This window comes from Pleurodeles waltl, chromosome 1_2 (genome assembly GCF_031143425.1).
Source record: "Pleurodeles waltl isolate 20211129_DDA chromosome 1_2, aPleWal1.hap1.20221129, whole genome shotgun sequence".
NCBI lineage: Eukaryota > Metazoa > Chordata > Amphibia > Caudata > Salamandridae > Pleurodeles > Pleurodeles waltl.
The window spans coordinates 1,218,805,129-1,218,827,896 of record NC_090437.1 but is presented as its reverse complement, the minus strand read 5'-3'; positions in this window follow the sequence as shown (position 1 = coordinate 1,218,827,896).

The window sequence follows — 22,768 nt, the reverse complement described above, 5'->3', positions numbered from 1 at the left end:
CTAAAGACAGATTGTTTTTTTATATCTTTGAAGGCAGGGCACAGGCATTGCATGTTTGCAGCAGACACATTTGTCAAAAAGGAGAAAGGGCTAGATTACTGAAAAGATGGAAGAGACAGGCTTTCTTCATCTCCTTTTTGTCCTACACATATGACACCTTGATTTGGGTGTGAACTATTGTCTCCTATGGTATGCAACATGTGGAATTTGATATAGAGGGTCAGTTTGTGGATAATAATGGAAACCTTGATAGCAGGCCTTTGACAATAACCTCCACTTATGCCCCTACATGTGTGTAGCTAGAGTTTGTGAACAGCCTAACTCCCTCCCTCACAGCATAGATTCACACAACTTCTCTTTGTGCAGGGCACTTTGGGCGAGATTTACAACCTTATGATTTGTGGCTCGCAATTTGAGATCCATTTGGGAATCACACATTGCGAGTTGCAAAACAAAATGTACAACAGTGTTAAGAACACTGTTTGCGACTCCCGATGGGGTCACAAATGGCCTACCTCATCAATATTCATGAAGTAGGTCGTAATTTGCGACCCCATTGGGAATGGCCACACTCCCAGGGATGGTGAACTGCTGGAGACAGCAGACCACTATATCTGTGACTGCTTTTTAAATAAAGCAGGTTTTTCTATGCAGCCTATTTTCCTTAAAGGAAAATGGGATGCATTGCAAACACATTACTCACCAATTCCTTGTCTCCATTCACAGTTGAATTCTTATTGGTTCTGCTAACCTTTTGGAGGCAGCACAATATACTGAACATTTATGTTGAATGACCTCAGGTGATAACCCAGTCCTACTGAATTTACATTGAGATCATCTCCCATCTGCATTCCTATGTGCTACTCCAGCATAGGGCTGGACTTTATGCTCCATTTCAGGGAGAGAATAGGACACAGGCCTTTCTTTATTCTGATGAGACTACAGGGATAGTGAGTACCATTAGGAGGGAATGGTAGGCCTTCAAGGTCTTTCCATTAGAACATGTATGAATACTTACTAAAAGGGTGTGAAACTCTGTCCAGTGATACCTTTGGACTGCTAACTGAGACCAGGTAACTAATAATAAATGACATCAAACTGGGTTGCACTGAGCAATTAATTTTGAAATCCAAGAGAACATACACTGACATTATTGACAGTCTGTCCTTGTATGAGTATCAGCAGTATATAATGTACGACACATTAAATCTGATAAAGCCAACGATTTCATGGTTTGACTTTAACAGGACGAATGACCCCAACATCCAAATGTGGCCATTCTTCCCTTGTCTGGGGATACAGTTAACAGTCAGGCTCAGAACAATGAGCTACTGTATGCCTATTATAAAGATGTATATGCTACTCTTGATATGATCACAGCACAAGAAGCTGTGGATTATCTGGACAGCTTGCTGCTGGTTGCTTTGACACATGAGCAGGTTGCGAACACTGATGGACCAATCACTTTGGTTGAGCCAAATGTAGCAGTTAAGGAACTCACCCTGAGTAAAATTCCAAATACAGGCGACTTCCTTTCTAAAAGTTTATGGTGTGTATGAGACGCTTCTGGCACCTCAGCTGCATGCTACTTACTGAGGCCATGGAGGGGGATGGGCTTCTCCCCACCACTAGCCAGGCATTCTTAGTACCAATACTAGAACATCATTCTGGCCTACTGGACATGCCTCATACTTTCTCATACTTCCACTTCCTATTGTCAATACTGATTATAAGGCATTAAGTAAGTTCCATGCAAATTGTTTTATGCTCTGGTTACAGTTGTTAACCCATTCAGACCAATCTGGATTTATTGATGTGCAGAAGGCCCTTAACCCTCTTGAGTGGAGCTACCTGTTTATGGCTTTGGTCAGGATAGGTTTGGGTCCTGGATAAATTAAATGAATCCATCTAATATACACAAACCCACTGGCCAGGGTCAAACCAGAGGCTGTTTTTCTCCTCAATTCACTTTGGAGTACGGCACAAGGCAGAGATGCCCTCTCTCGCCTCCTGTTTGCCTTCGCTATGGAACCTCCCACAGTCCGGTTCAGGTTGGCACCAGTACGTTGGGGTGTTGGTTGTAGAGGTTCCCTACATGCTCTCATGTTTATTTATGCAGATGAAATTCTTCTTTACTTATGCAATGCAGAAAGCCATCTTCTGGCTACCTTACAGGCCCTTTAGGTACTTGGTGCCCTTTCCGGATTCTGTGTTAATTTTTGGCAAATCATGTGTGTTCTCCTTGAGATGTTGCACTTCTGAAGAACCAGATTGGCCACCCTGGTTGTTTCAAGTACCTTGGTGCTAGAATCTTTCAGTTTCACGCTATTGTGAACAATGGTAATCTTAACAAATCATTTTTAAAAACAAGATTGTCGTTGGGTTCTGGCAACAGCTTTCATTGTCCATAATGGGTAAAATTGTCATTACTAAAATATCATACCTCCACATTTCCTTCATTTCTTCACAGTCATTTTGATGCACTTACCAACCTTTTTTTTATGGGGTCTGATTCTCTCATGAAGGATTTTCTGTGGAATGGAAAAATGCACAAACTGACTCTTAACAGACAGGCTGTTCCAAACTTTGAAGACTGTTATATGGCTGCTAGTTTACAGTGGGTGGCACACCGGCTGGCAGATCTGGCAATAAAGAAACCAGGTGGCTCCGGGCACATTCAAGGGCAGGCCTCTACTGTCAATGGTATTTGCCACTGCATGACATAAGGTGAAGAGAAATCCCCTTGTGGATGTGGAAAATTACAGTTGGATTAGAATTCTACCACTCAGACTGCTTTTTCTCCTAACTTACCACTGTGGCACCTACTCAGCATTTGGACCATGGTCTCTGCCTCTCACAGACATGCCTGGTCTGTGAGACCATCTTGCTACCTTGGGTAATTTGTTTAGGGACCATGCCTACCAAACTTTTGAGACACTGAGGAAGATGACCTGAATTACGTTGGCCAGTTCATGTGCTTTTGGCAGTAATCAATATTCTCAAAAATAGCCTCTTCAACCAGATAACCATGACACATCAAGACTTAGAGGATATTGGACACTCAAAGACAGCAATCACCATGTTCTATCCTGTACGTATGCAAATAACAGGCTTTGACTTCACAAGTTTAATGGTGTGTTGGGAATACGACATTCACACTACCAAATCAGATCAGCATTGGTACCAAGAGCTGGCTTACCTAAAGCCGAAATCCAGAAATGGTCATTTTAAAGTTATGCATCATAACCTCACTCATCATCCATATATGACACCTGTACATTTACACAGAACATTCTCCGTGATTACTGATGCCTGTCCTAAATGCCTGTCTTCTTGAGTGGATATTTAAATACGTTTTGGGAATGCATTGTTTTAAATGTATTTTGAGGCCACATAAGATCAACCATCATTAAAATCACTAGCACTACGGTCGCACATACCCTATCTTCTTCCCACTGGGCATAAAGTTACATTCTTTCAAGCACTCATTTCATACTCAGATTATCAATTTGGCTTTGATTTAGGCATAGCCCAGAGTTGGAGGTCACCCCATTTGGGAATTATGGAATTTTGAGTTATGTAAATGGGTTGAAAGGCAATACAATTGCTCACCAATAGAGGCAGCAAGATGGCCACCCATCCCAGACACAATGAGATACAGTGATGTTGCTCCTACCTAGAAAGAATGATTTATTCCTCACAAATTTGAAAATGGGGTATGCTATTCCATTGCACCAATATAACTTATATGGCTGGTTTTGTTCCTGGGCAACTGGTCCCTGACGCCTTTGGTCCTTATTTGTAGTATAATGGGCATTTTGTGGTTATTAGGCGCTCAGAGGTCCCCCATGTGTATACCCATTAATTCCTGATTGTTGCTACAACAAAATGTGACATGTAGACACTAATGTGATCACTGTCTTATTATCTGTTTCTGCTGTTTATAATTTATTTTGTTCATTTTCACTAATTGCTTCTTTTCTTCCCACCTTCCCCTTAATACGCTGCTTTCCCATCTCCTTACATTTCTGTTTATCTCAGATGAATGAAGCTGCCTCTCCAGCTATTGTCAGTTCTTCAGGCAGTGCTTATTGTTACAACTCTGCTGGCTAGAAAACCAGTACAAATATTTGAAAATCACATCAAAAGAATGTTAATTCCGATTTTTGGTAGACAATATTTTTGACATGATATTCTGGTAAATTTATGTTGTTGTTGATTTCTGTCATACAAATAAGAAAAAAAGACATGGGACACCAAACTCTGCCTCATCACTTCTGTGGCCAATGAAGTCTGATGTGGCTCTCAACAAAATAAAGACCTCTTCAACTTGACATCACCCGTGCATCACTAAGCAAGGTTTACACCCTTTAAATCAGGATTCTGGGTTCCCCCCAGAGATCAGTTGCACTTTCTCATGATTGGCCAAGCTGGGAAAGAGGAGCTCTTCAGTGTCTAGGTTATACCTCCCTGGTCCTAGTTAATTTGGTTTTGTTTCTTCACCATCTAGCACACAGCCGTGAGACTTCTGGTTACTGCACCATAATGCCCACACTAAATAAAACAAGTTCACAGTTCAAAAAAATCTCTTATTGAATGGCAGTATCTACCTTATGGGTGTTCTTGAGCTTTTAGGAGACTTTTCAACTCACCACCATGAGTCTGGATCTTGTAACTGAAAAATGAGAGGCAAAAAGTTCTACCAACCCCTGGGTTAAAATCAAGTTCAAGGAAACTTGTCCTTAAATACCTCCTCACAAGTTTCTTTTCAAGAAGTCCAGAGGAGACTATAACGCTACGATTGAGGTCTTATTAACTAGGTTTTAGGTAGAAGCACACTATGAGTCCAAAAAGTTATAATCATCAAGCAATCAGCACTTATCTGTGATTTTGGTCCAGAGGTTCAAGACTCCTGATTAAGCGGCTATGCATTTGGTGATTCCTGATGAGTGGCCACAAATGTTCTTCCTCCGATCCCCTCAGATTACCCTAGGGGTGCGGTTTATATACCTACTGTCCCAAAATGACCACTGATATTTAAAGCGCTGTTGAAGGCCGGGAAATCATGTGCAACTTCAACATTCTGTAATTAAATGAAGGGGGAAACACATGAAACCCTTCATCTGGGGTGGACTGACCTTAGCGAGCATAGGGCATTTCCCTGGGAGGCTGGAAGAGTGGGGCTTCAACATTCTGTAATTAAATGAAGGGGGAAACACATGAAACCCTGCATCTGAGGTTGACTGACCGTAGCAAGCATGGGGCATTTCCCTGGGAGGCTGGAAGAGTGGGGGCCAGTTTTGCAGCGGTGGGTGCTGGTTTTGTTACTGGGGGCTGATTTTGTAGCAGTGCTGAAAACTCAGCCCCAGTAAAAAAAAGTAGCAGTGCTTTGCAATTGCACTACCCCCTGGCTCCCTACCTGGGGGCTGGTCTGACCAAATTGCCAGGGTTGCTTTGGGTTCCCAGTCCAGCCCTGCCACTCATTGCTCAGTAGGAACTGTGCAGGAGCTATTCATACTCCAGGAGAGGTTTTAGCAGCAAGAAGATTTTGGGTTAGAGAAAAAAGGGGAGGTGTGCTGCCCGCATCTTGCACCATCACAAACTCATGCTGCCAAAGGTTACTACAGGGTAAGTGAAGCGCACAAGCAAAATTCATACATGCCAACATTTTAGAACAGGAAAGTGGGAGAAAAATAATCGGAACAATTTATTTCTCCCATTGACTTCTATTGAAGGAGAGGCAATTTCAGGCGGGAGACAGCCAAACTAAGGGCTTTTTCCTGCCTAAATTTGGTCTATTGGCATGTGTAAAGATTGTGTGCTAAGTGTGTTCCATTTTCAGATGAGAGGGCCAGTAGGAAAATGACGCGTGGCTTGCCACTGCTTGGGCCTTTAACCTGCACTGTGACACATAGGGGGTCATTCTGACCCTGGCGGTCACCGACCGCCAGGGCCAACGACCGCGGAAGCACCGCCAACAGGCTGGCGGTGCTTCCTGGGCCATTCTGACCACGGCGGTAAAGCCGCGGTCAGAAAAGGGGAACCGGCGGTTTTCCGCCAGTTTACCCCTGGCCCAGGGAATCCTCCATGGCGGCGCTGCAAGCAGCGCCGCCATGGGGATTCCGACCCCCTTTCCGCCATCCTGTTCCTGGTGGTTTTTACCCTGGCGGGAACGGGTGTCATGGGGCCCCTGGGGGCCCCTGCACTGCCCATGCCACTGGCATGGGCAGTGCAGGGGCCCCCTAACAGGGCCCCACAAAGATTTTCAGTGTCTGCTTTGCAGACACTGAAAATCGCGACGGGTGCCACTGCACCCATTGCACCCCTGCAAATCCGCCAGCTCCATTCGGAGCTGGCTTCCTCTTTGCAGGGGCTTTCCCGCTGGGCCGGCGGGCGATCTTTTGGAGATCGCCCGCTGGCCCAGCGGGAAAGTCAGAATGACCGCCGCGGTCATTTGACCGCGGTGCGGTCTTTTGGCGGTCTCCGCCCGGCGGGCGGTGCCCGCCGCCCGCCGGGGTCGGAATGACCCCCATAATGTATTATTACACTCAGGCCAGTGAACCCTTCCACTAATATTTCTTATAATATGTTGATGGAGAGAGATTTGTATTCACTAGCACACATAGCTGCAGAGTGTACCCAGCTCTAAATGATGTATAATATGCAGCATGTCAATTCCTATCAGTAGAATAAGTAGTAACTTTGTTTCTTCACTTACTACAGGACTCGAAAGCGTGAGATAAATCCTTACGAAGTCCAAGAGAGGTTATTATGCAGTGCTGTGTGTTTTTTATCCTATTCCTCTGTTCTCTGGAGTGGCGTTTACCCTCATTTGAATACAATGTGGTGAATCAAAACATCATCAAGGTCCAGATATACCTGCAGCAGAGCCATGATTCTGACAGATCAAGAAGCCCTCATTGACTCACTGTCACTTTACGTCAGCAGTTAGCAGCCATTTTCTTATCAAGTAGACTGATTACAATCAGTTAAAAATCCTTTGGCAGATGAAATTTTTTTTTACCCAAACCATCTGTGTCGCAGTCAAAGACCCTTCCTCAGTACCCAATAATGCAGTTTTCACTTTTGTGTTTGCCAAGGGTGTATTTTACCCCAGAATCCAAAGTAGTACTTATACGGTCTTCAATCAATCAATTTCAACTTTATTCGGTCAAATAAAAAAAAGGCCCATAAAATTACAAGCAGCAAAAAGTACTTCATAATAAAACATCAATACATAGTATAAAAACTAAGATCAATTTCAAAACATTATGAAATTACAATTAAAAATACATATACAAAACATTTAAAAAGCATATGAGCCATATAAAAACCGTAAGCCACTTCTTGTGGCACAATCGATTTCATAATAATTTAAAGTGCATATTTTTTCCTTGTAGATAGTGCTGTTAATAAATAATTTAACACCGCTCTACCGGTTTCAATAGGCAGCAAACGCTTCAGGAAAAACAGCCCTTTTATGCGAGGAGAGCCTCTTACTCAAGATGACCGGACGTAAAAACCTCCGTCTTATTGAGTGATACTAAGAACAGAATATAAAATGTACAGTTGATTGCTCTGATACCATATGGCAGGGACACGGTGGTAAAGATTTGTGCCATGTTTTAGCCACCCAGAAGGTGAAAAGATGATGGACAAGATTTAGCCATAATCGGGTAAGATAAAACCTATGCTCATGCTTAGTCAGCCATGCCAAGTATGGCTCTGAGGCACATGATGGGGTTATTTGCATGTATCTTATTATAGAAGACTTATTTAAAACACCTGCTATCCTTAGTTCCTGGCTATTAGGCTGATATCGTTCAATCACCTCCACCTTACTGTTTACAGTAATTTGTTCCGGGTTTTCAAACAAATGCCAGCACCCGTTATGAAGTGTCCGTTTTTATATAGGCTATCCATGGAAGTGATGCACTATTATCTAATTTCAGGCAATTGGCTAAGGCTCGCCAGGAAAAAACAGCCTGGGGGCTGCCCCATATTTTTACCCATAAAAGTAAAGGTGCCATCTTAACTCAATCCTCAAAATATCCTACCCCCAATTCAGTATGGGTAATAAACTGGCCGCAGCTCTAGAAATGGCTAAAAGCCTACAAAGAAAACTATTTTCCACGACCTGCAATTTCTTTGTACCAAAGTACCCCCACACTCCAGCTTCATAGGTCCCAACTGTTGGGCACTCACTAATATACAAATGGACTAAGGGCCTCATTACGACCCTGGCGGCCGGCGGTAAGCTATCGGTAACACCGCCAACAGGCTGGCGGTGTACCGCCAGCGTATTATGACCGTGGCGCATTACCCACGGCCATACCGCCGGGCCCTCCAACATACAGCCAGGCTTCCGCCTGGCAGTCATAATCCCCAGGCACCGCTGCCCTGGGGATTATGAGTCCCCCACTGCCAGTCTGTCCATGGCGGTAAACACCGCTATGGAAAGGCTGGCGGTAAGGGGGACACGGGGTGCCCCTGGGTGCCCCTGCACTGCCCATGCACTTGGCATGGGCAGTGCAGGGGCCCCCAGGCACAGCCCCATCGCGCATTACACTGCCCGAATTTCGGGCAGTGAAATGCACGACGGGTGCTGCTGCACCCACTGCACAGCAACATTGCCCCCTGCTCTATTATGAGCTGCAATGTTGATGTGACTTTTCTCCTGGGCCAGCGGACTGAAACGCTGTTTCCGTCCTTTGGCCCAGCGGAAAAGTCATAATAGGGAGCCACATATACCGCCAGCACTGGCGGTATAGTGGCGCCGCAGCTTCGGCAGTCTTTTTAAAAGACCGCCGAAGTTGTAATGAGGGCCTCAGTCTCGATCTGACCTCTGCCCTAGTCTTTTCAAATACCTCAATATAGCATCACGTGTGACCCTCATTTTCTCATCCTTCAGGGATACTAACCCAAAAAAAAAACCTTATGCTTATTTTTAATGGGGCCATATCACATTGTAAAGGACATTTGGTCATTGGCCTTAAGCTTAAGTCCAATCATAAAATTATTAAAACCTTCCAGAGGTTTTAGCAGGCCAACAGCTGTACCGTGCCAACAAAACCTCATCAGCCGCGTATAATAATACTGGCATTGGTTGACCACCCATCATGGGAACATCTTCTGTACACCCAGTTAATACCTTATCTAGGGCATTAATGTAAAACAAAAACAAAAATAGGCATTAAGATACATCCTGGTCTAACCCCCCCCAGCTAAACTAATTGGGGCTGTACAATGACCATCACTAGTATAGCGCACTCTACTGGTGGTGCCCTAATGATGTCACCTTAGTAGATCAAGTACATTCATATCTATACCAGCATGTTCCATCATTTCCCATAAGATTTCTCAATCAACCATATCAAACGTGCTGGAAAGATCCATAAAGGCTAGATGCAGGACACTACATTTAGTGGCCACATATTTACCCAATATAAGTGAGAGATTTAACGCCTGCTCTGTAGTTCCCAACCCAGGGCGAGAGCAATAATGCACCTAAAAGAATTGTTTTCCTCTGCCCAAACTTCAAGCTTATCGAGAAGGACCCAGAGTCTAACAATGAAATGGGGCGATAACATGAGGGCAAATTCTGATCAACTTTCTTAAAAATGGATACAATAACTGATTCCTTCCAAGAGGAGATCAGATCTACCTTAATAGCAGCTCTCAAGACATTCGTGATCAGAGGGGCCCAGAGATCCATATTTAACTTAAACAGGTCAACTGATGCTCCATCAGGGCCAGGTGCCTTGCCTGGGGTCGCACTTCTTATTACATTAGAGACCGAGGCTCAATCCACAAAGGCAGTCACCCAGCTATCGTCACACTCCCAGACACATGCCAATTCAACCCTATTTCTTTAATTTTCTGTATTATATTGTCATGAAATGGTTAATCCAGTCTTCTTCAGAGATATTGCATGTGATTTCGCTGGCTTTATGGTCAGCAAAAAAAGGGCGATTTACAATTTTCCAAAACAACCTATTATCTTTTAATTCGGCATCTTTACACAAATTGTCCCAGGCTCTCATTCTAATTTCTGCCTTTCTCTGCTTGAGAGCTTGTTTATATCTAGGTCTAACACTTTCCATATCCCAGGGGGTGGTATTTGTGGCTGCTTTGAGTGCACGTAGTGCAATTGTGCAGTCATGTGAAAACCAAGAACAAGGCGGCCATTCTTTGACAGGTTTTTTCCTAGTTAGCCCTTATGAAACTGCCTTACACAAGTCTCCAAAACTGTTTAATATGGACATGGGGTCATCTAAAAGAGAGAGGCAACCCAAAACATCTTTCTTCTTTTCTAAGATCAAACTTTTCATAAGTTCTGGAGGGCCAATAGCCTCCCACCTCAGCCAAACCCCCCTGCTTAGGGAATAGGAGACTGGAACCAAATGCTGCTCTGACAAATTCTTAACCCCCTAGAACACCAGAGAAAGGGAAATTGGATGATGGTGTATAAGGGGGAGTGAGAACTTTAAAATGTGACAACAACTGGACTAGGTCTCTTGACAATAAGATCAAATCAATTGCTGAGTTTTTCCCCTACCTGTAAGGACTGGAAGATTCTACTTATTGCCTAAAACGTCTGAGGACAATATTAAATTCAGGGATATGACCAGACGATTCAGGGCCTCGCCATATCCTGAATGCACAAAATGGCTAATTTCTCTGACCAAGATATCTGTGATCCCACAAGCTTGCTGCCCATCCAAAGTGCATTTTGTAATATTAAAATCGTCTGACCAAATAATGGAACTAGGAGTATTGTCCCTGGTAATACATTCTACAATTTTTCGGGCCAGCTCGTCTATGATATGTATAGGCTGCAAGGCGAAAAAATTAAAATAAAAGTTTATTAAGAAAACACTGGGCTGTGCGGACAGACGTAACTTTAAAATTTGATAACAGGGTCTTGACTCGATCATTTTGACATCCACTATCCCAATAAAGTTCAATACAAAGACGCTAAGCCCCCGCTTGCCCCTTATGGGTGCTGTTGAGGTAGCATTGGCACAGTAACATCTAAATCCATTAAAAAATATGTTCTCCAGTGCCCACTTTTCCTGGAGGCAAAGAACGTCATAACTCCCAACAAGTGCCAGCCCATTTTCATGGTTTGACTTAGTGTGAATCCCCTCACCATTCCAAGATAAGAGAGACAGACCCCCTCCCGTCATATCTGGTACTACCTCACTTGAGGTATCAGAAAAACGTGCTTGACCCTGTGCCATCACCAATGTTAACATATCAGAATTCTCTCTGAAGTGATATTGAACTAGACTGAAAGAATCATACATGCCTGTACCAATATCTAAACTATTGATGGACCTTACAAGGCTTTCAACATGACACGCTTGAGGGGGCACAGGAAGGATATAAGGGACCATGGGCCAGATGTAGAAAAATAAAAATTGCGACTCGCATTTTGCGAGTTGATGCGACTCGCAAAATGCGAGTCGCAAATTGGAATGTCAGAAAAAAAAGCGATCCGATTTTGCGACTCGCAGCCAGACTCGCAACGCTGTGTGCGAGTCCGCAGTTTGCGAGGTCGCTGTTTGCGAGTGTGCAAAAAACGAACTCGCAATTAGCGAGTGGGTGTCGCAAATTGCGATTACCTTCAAAATTGCTTGCAGGTGCAGCAGAACACTACAGAAAGCATACCAGAACACTCTGGAAACACTTCCTGGCACATGATGATGACATCACAACCAGGAAGTTAACAAATACACCTGGGAGGAGGCAGGAGATCATAGATAACAGCCAGGACAGATTAATGTGGCACATGGCGTTAATGTGCCACATGACTGGTTGGCATTTTCCTGCCCATGGACAATTTCAACTTGTATATAGTTTCTTCATGACATTAATAAAACAGTTATTTTTGTCCCACTTAACAAATGGTTAATAGGTGAGTATGGTGGGAGTTGACACGTACCGTCCAAAATATTGCATTGCAATGTGGTCCCGTCTCAGTCTGCCTTGATTAGCTAGACTCCTATCCCCATGATGGCGATATGGTTGTTCTTGCTCTTCATCATCAGGATCTGGGTCTGCAGGGGTGAGAGGTAGCCCACGTCGGGTGGCTATGTTGTGGAGGATGGCGCATGCGACCATAATTTTGAAAGCGGTAATGGGGGTGTATTGGAGGGCGCCTCCACTGCGGTGGAGGCATCTGAATCTTGCCTTCAGCAGTCCGAAGGTGCGCTCGATCAGGTTCCTGGTCCTCTTATGCGCACTGTTGTATTGCCTCTCTGATTCAGTTCTGGGTGTTAAAAATGGAGTCATGATCCAAGGCCTGAGAGCATATGCACTGTCACCTGTTGGGCACAAAAGTACACGGTTAGGAAGTCCAGATTGTCGTGCACAGTGACCTGTGTGTATGTCTGCAAGTGTCTGTGGCTCTACCTAGGAGGTAACCATCTCCAAATTCCCCACGTTCCAGGCGTTGATGTATCCCACTATGCTTAAAAATGTATGAGTCATGGGTACTGCCAGGAAACTTAGCTACGATGTCCGTGATGACATAATGGGCATCACAAACAACCTGTATGTTGAGTGAGTGGGTACACTTCCTGTTGCAGAAAATGTGTTCCAGATTAGCAGGGGGGCATATTTGAATGTGTGTCCCATCTACACACCCTATGACATGAGGAAAGTGGGCAATGCGTTAAAAGTCCAGCTTGGTGCTGTTAATTTCTGCCTCATTCCTTGGTAAGTATATGAAGTGAGACATGTGCGTGACTAAGGCATCTAGAAATGCCCTGAGGAACCTTGACACTGCACTTTGGGATACCCCAGCTGCCACGGCAATGACCCCCTGATAGCTCCCTGAGGCCAAGAGGTGCAGTGCGCATAGTACTTGCACATGCGTAGGAATGGCGCAGCCACCCAGAGTCTTGTGTTCTAGCTGTGGTTTCAGTAAATCTATTAATTCTAGAATGGCTGCGCTGCTAAGGCGGTATTTGTCATAGATCTCCTCTTCAGTTTGCTGAAAAAGAGTCTGCCTGGTTCTATATATCTTCTCCTGTCTGTGGCCCCTCCTCCTCCTCTGCTGGGCTGCGTAGACTCTCCTCCTCACTGCTATCAGGTATATCTCCGCCATCTTGAGTAACCCAGATGCCTTCTGGGTCCCCTTTTATACTTTGGTAATGGTTACCACCTGCTCTGAGTTAGTGGTAAATGGGACATGCAAACTGGGCTTTTTGCGACTAGTCGCAATTTGCGAGTTGCAATTGCATATGGGTTGCGACTCGCAAATTGCGACTTGCAATTTGCGGGTCGCAAAATGGGGTCGCACCGGATGCGACTCGCAAACGGGTCCCATCGCTTTTTGCGAGTCGGAAATGGGCTTTTTGCATCCCATTTCCGATTTTGCACTGTCGCAAATTGCGATTCGGCCCGTTTGCGAGTAGCAATCGTTTGCTACATCTGGCCCCATATCTCTTTCTTCCTTGACATCTGGCCCAGAGGGTCTCCCCTGAAAGAGTCAGTCTTACATCAAGATCACTCAAAACAGAGAATCAATTGGCCAGTAGGAACACAGGGGTTGGTTGTCTAACTGGAATACTGTCTTATTTAAATGGGAATCCTGTGTCTTGTTCCTTACCTCTACTGTCTCTAAATAGTTCAGTACTACATTATGTGATACATTTTAAGGCACAAATTCAGAGAATACTTAATGAGAAGTCAGTAGCCCTGTCCATAGATATGGAATTAATGGAATTAAAATAAGGTACAAAAGATTTTCAGAGTTTTTTAGCACCGATTCGGGACCTCATCACGAGTTTGCCAAAAGACAGCCAGTGATCGTGGTACAGTGACTGCCGTATTACGAGTCACAAACTGAAGACCGCCCAAATACAGCCACAAATCCCAAACCACCAGGCCAACCGAGGGCAGGAGAGAGACGGTCCCACCATCAGCACCGCCACGCCGATTACAATCCGCCCTCCATATAACGACCCACAAATCAGCACGGCGGTCATTGCACAGCAGAAAACCATTGGCGGTACGAAATCTCTGCAGTAAAAAAATCACCTCCACCAGAACCCAACACCACATTGCACAGTCTGGATACCCCACACCTGACACACACCACACACACCTGCACACTGCACTATATAACACAACCTTACACACTCCCACAATCCTTTGCAACCACAACTACCAACAAAGACATCAAGCAGCACACCAACGGAGGACATTGCACGCTGATAGGCACCAACCCACTTCCCAACCATCACATAACACACAACTGCACCAGCAACACAATACACTCATCACCACTGCACACATACACCAGATACCACCAGCACACACAACCAAACACTCCCACCCCACCAACCACCCTACACTGCAAACTACACACACAACACACACCCCCACCCACAACACAACCACCATGTCAGAAGCACTGAGGTTTCACAGATGATGAGTTGAGGGTCATGGTAGAGGAAATCGTCAGGGTAGAGCCACAACTGTTTGGAGCTCAGGTCCAACAAGCCTCTATAGGTGGGAACATGAAGTTATGGTGGATGATCGTTGACAGGGTCAACTCATTGGCACCCATTCATGCACAAGAGAGGACATCAGGAAGAGATGGAATGACCTACGGGGAAGGTGCGGTCCATGGCATCCAGGCACCAGATTGCCATCAACAAGAATGGCGGTGGGCAACCACCTCCTCCACCTGAGTTCATATCGTGGGAGGAGAAGGTCTTGGACATCATGCATCCTGAGGGCCTGACTGAAATCAGAGGAGGACTCGACTCTGGTAAACCAACAATACTCCCCAGGCACCAACTACTCCTGAACAGCAAGCATCATTTCCACCCATCACTCCCTAATCCACCCCTTCTCACACTTCTGCACTACCCCCTTCATCCTACTCCCCTGCATGCCACCCCACCCCCTGTCACTATCCCCACACAGTCCCTCCCTCATGCACGCATACCAATCACAATGCCAAGCACCACAACTCCCACAATGCATCACTTCCTACACATCTGAAAATCACAGTCCAACTTCACAGTGGAACACCTGCACGGAAAGCCATAACAAATGCCACACCAACTGGATGCTTGCACTGAGAACCAATACATGGCAATGACAGCAATGCTATTCACAATCTACAACCCATAATGGAAAATGGATACAATTCCACAATAAATCACACACAAACAATGTCTGCAGTGCTGCAGCTGTCATTGCCATCACTAGGAAGCAAGTCGAGCTACCCCATGCACCAGCCAATGATAGGAACAATTACATCTCCACAATGTAACATCCTCGCTTTCCATCCACAGGTCCCACTCACGCTGCCACCCGGCAGCCGATTCCATAGACAAACAGCCCTCCTCAGGATAAAGGCCCCAGTGGATGTCTGGAAATTCTCGACTTGCCTGGCCCCTCTGGGACAACTGGTCTGTCCACTACCACAAGCCCCACCTTGAACACATCAGAATCCCCCACCCATTTGGCTACAACAGCACAGCCAACCCCTTTAACCCCAAACCTGTGTCCCAAGCACAGGTCAATCAGCAGTGTGCCCCACAGTTCAGGGACCGAAGTCAAACCCACACACCCAAAACGATGAATGGCCTGGTGCAACTGGGAGTGAGCACACTGTGCCAGGGGTACAGGCACAGGGGGCCAGGGGCAGTGGGAGGGCACCTATGGGCCAAAGGACGGGGCACCCACAACAAACTACTTGCCAGGAGGCCATCACCCACGTCCTGGGAGCATATCACCAGTCGCAGGACACAATGGGCAAGATCCTCGCGTCCAAGAGAACCAGAAGCTGCAGAGGGAATACCAATAGGAGGCCATGCAGCAGTGGCAGACCCTCAATGCCACCATGGCCTCCATTGCAAGGGGAACTGAAGGAACTGACCATCATCCTACGTGCGTCCTCCACCCACCAGCAGGCCCCTTCCACTAGCCACACTCCAACAGAACCTTCCACTTCTGCGGCAGCTAATGGAATGGAGGCCCTGCCAGAGGACCCACAGACTACCAGTACCCTTCCCCCTGTAGCTGAGGAACCCCCACGCAAGCGAGCAAGGACGTCCATTCAGACATCTTACAGGACCTGATGCCAAGACCAAGACCACTGCCAGGAAGTGACCCTCTCCTGAACATTCTCCCTTGTCTGACACATCCTGTTGACTGTCCACTGTCATGTCTCCATTTTCCCATGGTCCCTTGTATACTGGACATGGACTACCTACAGCTGGGACAACTACTTTGATGATTACACCCACCATGACTCAACTCATCACCCATTGCACCTGTGAATAACATTAAACACCTTTGAGCACAGCTACTGCCTCTGTGTCTTTATTGTAACAAGCTCTTCTGGTGTATAACATGTCATTGCAGTCAAACCATTATCCTGCAAATGTCTGTGAGAGAGACAGAAGGGTGAGCAATATGCAGCAAGGTTGATGGTAGAGCAGAAATATTCTGGATATGTGTCAAGGGAACCACCAGCCAAGGCAGGTACCAGAGTTGCACCACACAAATGGACCGAGACAGGGACAACTATCATGACAGAAATCAGTGTAGGCCACTAATCACACATGCTGGACAATGTTAGAATCCCTAGTCTGATTTGGCTGGTGGAATCACTTACCAAATGCCCATGTCAGAACTACATTTCCAAGACATCCATACCCAATAGTATTTCCCCTCACAGCTCACAAATCTCAACTAAAGGCATGTTGCACAGTTGGGTTACACATTATTCTATTGTGAGGAGTAATAGCAATAATGATCACACCACTATCTTGGGCACTACAATTGCAGGTGACAAAGCAGTGCAGGGAAGATAGAACATGCACAAAAAATTGCATTATTGATGCTACACAACAGCAGAGTGAAAAGTGAAACTGACATTTGAACAGTAACACCTCCTCTGATGGGCAAAATGTACCCCCTCAAACCCACCAAGAGGGAGAGCTGCACTCAACACCTCCACTGATGATAGACAATAGGATGAGTTATCTCACAAGGCAGACAGGAGTACAGGTCACACACAGAACACTTGACACATACCTGTTTCTCATGGGAAGTATTGTTGAATTAACTGTGCTCTAGAGTCAGCTGCATCCTCATCATCTTCCTCCTATCACTCACTGGACAGCCCCTTAATCAGCCACTGGTCCAGCTGCCACCTCCTATACATCCAGCAATAGGATGTGATGCCTCAGGGCCAGATTGGGTAGCATGCAGCAGGCAACAACGATCTGGCAGACTTTAAGTGGTTTGTAGAGTAGGGCACCTCCGGAGACATGTAGGCAGCAGAATCTGGCCTTCAGTAGCCCAAAGGTCTTCTCAATGACATGCCTTGCCCTGCTGTGGGCCTCATTGAAATGGTTTTCACCATCTGTTGTCGGATATCTCACAGGTGATAGCACCCAGGGAAGGTTAGGGTAGCCAAAGTCACCTGTGTGCACAAAGGTAGGACACAACTCAATACCAGTGGGGACACAGGGCACATTGTGAAGAGAGGTGAGATTACAGGGGCACACATACTATTGGACACATACCAATAAGTCAGGCCCGGTCTCTCTGCAGTTGTGCCTTTCATGCGTGGGATGTTGCTGTTCCACAGAATGTATGAATCATGTACAGAACCTGGGAACTTGGCCGTAACCTGCGAGATATATTGGTCAGCGAAACACACCACCTGTACATTTATGGAATAAAGGTTTTTCCGGTTCCTGTACACTTGCTTATTTATCCTGGGTGGAACCAAGGCAATGTGGGTGCCATCTATGGCCCCTATCACATGAGGGACATGTGCCAAATTGTAGAAGCCAGCCTTAACAGTGGCCAAATCCGCACGTTGAGGGAACCTGATGTAGCAGGTTAAATGTTTGAGCAAGGCACATAGTACATCCGTCAACACATAGCTGAACATCAGCTGTGACATCCCTGCTGCTAAGCCCACTGCCATCTGAAACGAGCCTGAGGTAAGGAAGTGGAGAACTGACAACACCTGTACTAGGGGAGGGATGGCATAAGGATGATGTATGCCAGACAACAGATCTGGCTCCAACTGGGCACACAGCGCCATCATGGTCTGACAGTTCAGACGACACGTCTATATGACGTCCTCTCTTCCAGGGTAGCCAGGTCGACTAGGGGCCGGGACAGAGGGGCATGTCTCCTTATCACCATTGCACCATATCTGGAAATAGGAGAGAGGAGAAGTCAAAAGTTGATGGATGCAATGTGTGGACATTGGCAATCTATGCAGTAGTCACACTATATCATCCATGACACACGTAAAGTTCATCTTCCATACACTTACTGCATATAAAATGGCAGCCGTATGTCCTGCATGCACAGGACAGTTGGAAGTGACCTCATTTCGCCAGCGTTAGACATCATGGCGGTGGGCAGTCTAAACCGCTGTGCAACTCATGATTGGATAACATTGTTGCACATTGTGGCGACAGGGGCCAATGGTGATCACCACCGGCGGTGACGGTAATGTACGTTTGGGCGTGACTGCCATTTACTGTTACATAGCTCACTTGACTCCTGACACTCATGCAAGCAAGACCTCCACTGCGTGTGCTGCTGTGTTCTGACTCTGGAAGCCAATATGCCACGTCCTGCGGGAGATAGGGCTCCAGCCTTCACCCAGGAGGAGCTGGACAAGCTTGTAGAAGGGGTCCTACCCCTGTATAAACCGTTGTATGGGGCACCAGAGCAGCAGGTGAGTCTCATGTCACTGTCCTGTGTGAATGTGATGTGTGTGAGGATGAAAGGCATTGGGATGAGGCAGATGGAGTGGATGCATGGAGATGGTTGAGGAGTCTGAACAGTGGTAGCGTGATGACACTTGAGTGTGGTCATGAAATGTGTCTGATGCCCACTGCTGACCCTGTAATGCCACTCTACATGACTTTGTCCTTCTGTCTGTGTCTCCCATGCAGGTCAGTGCCCATCAAAAGATGAGGATTTGGCGTGCCATCGCCAAGCAAATGCGGACCCGGGGGGTTCATGCCCAGCAGAGCACCCACTGCTGAAAGCGGTGGGAGGACTCGAGATGCTGTGCCCGGAAGACCGCAGAGGCCCAGCTGGGTACGCCCTCCCAACGAGGGTAGGGTGCCTGTTGGACCCTGACCCCCACTAATGGCCCTCATTTTGGCGGTGACTACCCTGAGGTGGATGGGTGCTTGAGGGCAACACAGCAGCCACAAGGGGGTAAGTACACACTCACACCTCTATAATGTTATGCCTGTATGGCTTCGGGTTAACCACTAGTGTAAAGATGTAGCGTAGGGCATTGGCAGTTGCACGCCCACTATGAGTGTCAGTCAGTGGGACGGAGGGCGAAAGGAGTGCCACGGGGGAGACAGGATCAATGACTACATCTTCAGGTTCCTCCTCTGATGGATGCTCCCTGGCGGTGGCAGACCCATTTGGGACCATCCCAGCACCATCCTTGTCCGGCACCCCCCTTACCAGCACCGCCCTCCCAATAGCTCCCCACCCAGTTGCCTGTGCCCACTCACCTAGGATGGCGGGTATCTCCTTCGCCTCAGGCAACTCTGCCACTGCCCCAGTCAGCCCTGCTGTCCTCAATGAAGAGGCTATTGATCTCCTGAGGTCCATCTCTGTGGGGCAGTCAACCATTGTGAATGCCATCCAGGGACTGGCATCACAGATGCAGCAGTCCAATGCCTACCTGTAAGGCATTCACAGTGCCCTGGCTGGCCTGCAGAGATCATTTCAGGCTCTGGCCTCCTCATTGACTGCAACCAGTGTCCCTTCTTCTTTCGTCCCCCCTCCAAGTACCTGTTCCCAATCCCACACCCCTCTCCCCTCACCCATCCAAAGTACACCTTCGTACCAACATGCATTCACATCAACAGACATGGATCACAAGGACAAACACAAGCACCACAAAAGACACCACGCCATGCACACACACAACAGACACATGCAGACACATGCAGGCACAATCCATTCCCTACACGGGCTCCCCCACCACCTCCCCCCTCACAGAAACCACACCACTCATTCCTACAGGCACCACATCATAACTCCCAGATCCTACCACATGTGCCCTCATTCCCACCATCACCACAATTGCAGACCCCATACCTGTACCCCATACACCACATGCACACCCAGCACAGCTACCAACACCCCCACATGCAGCACATCCACCCTCCCTGCAGACACCACCGTTACATATATTCACACATCCACCCTGCTATCTCCCTGTATCTTCTCCCACCTCCTCCCACTACACCTAAACACACACTCACACACCCAACAGTCACACAGCACACACATGACATCCACGCTCGCACCTGCACCCAAGGCACCTCACTGTACACACCTCACAACCACTCCCTCTCCCTCCACTCCCAAACGTTTCTTCCATGTCCAACCTTGTGCCCCTAAAAATTGTTTCCTGCATGCGTTTTCCCTGTTCCCTCCCACTGACCCAGTCCCTGTTCCCCCCAAGCGCCCTGTTCACCTCCTCAAACTCCTGCCTTCCACCTCCCAGTCCTCCCATGGTCCACCTGGTACCAGACATGCCCCTCCCCACCTAAGACCCCATAAAGCCAAGGTCACCCCTCAAAAAGCAAAATCTAAGCCCCCTTCCCCAAATCAAAGTCCAAACCTAAAGCCCCCAACCTAAACCAGAGGACCCTCCTCAAAACCCAAGCCCCCACCTTGGTCCCCCCATCACCCCTGAGGTGCCTGCATGCCCCGTTGATGTCCCTGTCATGTGGAGGCCACTTTGCAGTCAGGAGTCAAGTTGGGGCCATGGACATTGCCCTGTGTCCCAGTTGGACTGGCCAGTAGGCCTCTGTTGTTCGTAGTTGCCATATTTATGGAGTTTGCACTTTAATATATGTGCACCAGGGACCCCTTGGTGTCTAGGGTTACATACTTGTCCAGGCTTTCCTTCTACATTTATGTGTTGCAAATGTACGATTTGTTGGGTGTGGTTTGTGTGTGAGTATGTGTATGTGTGTGTGTGTGTTGGTACCAGTGTTTGTTTGCGTGTGTGCATGGCGGTCGCTAGCTGTGCCGAGTGTGTGTGTTGTTTGTGGGTGTTTACTAATAGCCTTCCCTCCAGTGTGTGCTAGGCGGGTGTACTTACGGTTGGTGTCTTCGTTGCCGTCGCTGGTTGTGGAGGTGTATGGCTAGCAGGAGCATTGGGAAGACGTCCAGTTCGGGTTCCATGGTGGCTGCGGACGTGCCTGTGCTCCTGAAGGTGGGTGTCCCCTTTTATGTTGTTCATTTTCACCTGGCTTTTCGTGGCGGAGCAACCGCAGTGGATATCCTGGCGGTGTGCGACCTTGTAATATGGTCAGCGGTAACATGCTTGCCGCCGCCCTGGAGATGCCTATCGCTGGCCACGGCGGCCCACCTGCACTGGTTGTACTGGCGGTGACTTGGCTGTGTTTCGGTCATGATATGGCGGTCTGCTCCGCCAGCGCCTGCAGTTGTACGACCGCCACCTCCACCGCAGCAGTCCTCGGACTGCCAAATCAATGATGAGGGCCTCACTGTTTTAGAAACAAGATGGCCAGAGGAAAAAAAAATCCTCTTTTATACTAAGGGACTCATTGAAGATTTAAAGGATATGCCAACTCAGGCACCATGTAGATCTAATATTTGTGATGAATGAATAGAATTTGGGCCCGATCTACTTGTTTGACAGACGGACTCTCATTCATCAGCCACTTAGGGACTGATCTGTACATCTGGCAGGCAAACATCCGTCTGCTGTATTTGGGATTTAGCCTGACGGACCTCTGTCCATCATGCTGGGGGACGGTTGGTCACCTGGACTTCAGTGCTCCATAGTCAGTCCTCATCCACCATTGATGGACACCACTCAATTAACATCCATAAGCCATTTGTAGAGTTGTCCCCCATCAGAGTAGAACAAAGTGAACCTCATGAAAGAGGTCAGCAATGGCAGACGGGGTTCAGAACGCAGATGCAGCTATCATCTTTGGTGGGCATGCACGTCAATGCACACCGGGTCACCTGATCAAAAGTTACTTACAAAAAAAATCCTGCTGTTCACACTACAAAAGGCACCACCCAAACCACCACACACATCCATTTACTATTCACAACACAAAGCACCAGCAGCAGGCCTATGTCTTCTTTTTTTTAAATCTGTGGAAGAAGGCAAGCCAGGTTCTCTGAAAATGACAACTTTTATGGTGTATAAGATAAGGATGAGGCACAGTTTTGTATTTTTTCCAGGATGTTTTATTGACTTTATTTGCAATTAGTATTGAACAATTTAGTTCAACAGCTTTACAGTGCCTGCGTAGCGATACTTAACAAGTTTCCCTTTTCTTTGTAAATATTCCATTCTGCCCCCGGCATTCTATTGCTTAACACAGATGCATATTTAACCTGCTCCACTCCATCTATGCACTTGTAGCATTTCCCACAGTAAGACCGTTTTCCCTGAGCATTCTCAGCGATGGGCAAACAGGGAAAGTAACATAACTTTGCAACTCAACAGTTTATAAACTTCCCCAGTTTTTATCTCAGTACAACCAGTCTGGTGTGCAAGAGTGTAGTACAAGCCACATGCAAAACTACTCCATAGACTAAGAACTGGCCCTCCTTGAGACCACTTCCTGTAGTTGGCTCCTCCAGCGTGCTAAAGTAGCCTTTGAAATAGCAATCATCCAGCGCCTTTGCACCCACCTCCTTTCAAGCCTCTAGTCACCGGGCTGTCCAAAGTCACCCC